A 1,740-nucleotide genomic window follows, 5' to 3' on the forward strand; every position below is an offset into this window, starting at 1 on the left:
TTTCAACTTATTCATCATCTTCTATTTTAATTTATCTTATTTCCTTCTCTTGAATTGGAACCCCCTACATGTACCCATATGACAGTGGACTTAGCTATTGCTTCCTTTGGATCCAAATATTATTATTATCATTATCACAGCAAGAAAAAGAAGCCCTTGTTACCTGCTAAAATTACTCCACTACTTGCTTTGAAACCACAAGTCAATTATTCTGTCATTAGGTTCCCTAATTCCAAAATGTGGAAAATTTTCTATGTTTTGTTGCTTTTGGCTTTGGTTGTAGCTTCCTTTCCATTGATAAGTTCGTCCTTTGTTGCGAGAGAATCAACCTCAACTCCCCAACAAGAAGCACAAACCGATTATGTTAATCACATCAACTCTAATTCCATCAACAAGGACCAGCTTGTAACAATTCTCTTCCGAGACCTAACCAACGAGGGTCTCATGAAGAAAACACAACAACCTCTCAAAGTTGTTTTTATGAATGAAGAAGAAAAAGAAGGGTTTCAATATGAAGTTGTCAATGACTACAACATGGATAAGATCCCCTTAAACGATTTAGAGAAACAGAACTCCATAACTTCCCTATATCATCTCAATTCATTGAAAGGACCCTAAAAATTGGTGGTCTTGTAACCATTCTTCTCAACGACAACCCTTCCTTGTCGTTTTACAAGCCCTCAAACTACAACATCAAATACATGAGGCGGTTTCATTATACGATAGCCATGGTCATGAAAAAAACCAATCATTGAACCAATAATTGAACCAAAGATCGGAACACATAGAAAGCTATGTGGGTATGTCCCAGAAGCAAAAAAAGTTGCATTGCAAAAGCTAGAAGATGTGCTTCTTAAGCCACCACGAGCAGCTTCGGGAAAATCAAGAGCGTACTTGAAGCGCACAAGATACTTACCTGATATGATGGGTGATTCTCTAGAGAGTTACCCTCGTCGTGTTTTCATCGATGTTGGATTGGCAGAGAAGGATGGAGGGAGTGGAACTCACTGGTTTTAAAAGAATTACCCAACAAGGAACAAGAATTTTGAGATGTATAAGATAGAGACAGTGATGGAAGGTGGTTCACAAATAGAGATGTCTGATTGGTTGAGGAAGAATGTGAGAGAGGAAGAGTATGTAGTGATGAAAGCTGAGGCTGAGGTGGTGGAGGAGATGATGAGAAGAAAGGCCATGATGTTGGTGGATGAGCTTTTCTTGGAGTGCAAGCCACAACGTGTGAAGCAAGGGAATAGGAGGAGTAGAAGGGCTTATTGGGAGTGTTTGGCTTTGTATGGAAAGTTGAGAGATGAAGGTGTAGCGGTGCATCAGTGGTGGGGTTGATAATTAATTGATTTTAGTTTTGTAGAATTGAAGCATGAAGAAGAGGGTGTGTTGGATTTGTGTTTGGTAGAGAATGGTGTAGATGAAGATATATAGAGGCTTAATGTGTTCAGGGTGAAGAGAGTTAGAGAGACTCCAAAGTGGAGGTGAAGAGAGTTTTAGTTTATTTTCCCTTTTGTCGCGTTTACATTTATTCCTTTTTTTTTTTATGGATTGTGTTTTAAATTGTTTGGATGTTTCTTTGTCAATTTTGTGGATGTTTTTGCAAGTTGTACTTCATGCGGAGATTATGGAAACAATGAACATCACGAAATATACAAAACGAAAAAATGCTACAGCTTTCTTCTTTTCTTTTATGATTATTATCACAATTTGGATTATAGTATGATTATCTATATT

The 1,740-nt window shown here is 37.7% G+C and overlaps 1 pseudogene; it reads left to right on the plus strand.

Moving 5' to 3' along the window:
- The first annotated feature begins 237 nt into the window (after positions 1–237).
- LOC113874382 lies at positions 238–1,341 on the plus strand (annotated as a pseudogene).
- Positions 1,342–1,740: the final 399 nt, after the last annotated feature.

This window comes from Abrus precatorius, unplaced genomic scaffold (genome assembly GCF_003935025.1).
Source record: "Abrus precatorius isolate BTA unplaced genomic scaffold, Abrus_2018 Scaffold8, whole genome shotgun sequence".
In the NCBI taxonomy this organism is placed as follows: domain Eukaryota; kingdom Viridiplantae; phylum Streptophyta; class Magnoliopsida; order Fabales; family Fabaceae; genus Abrus; species Abrus precatorius.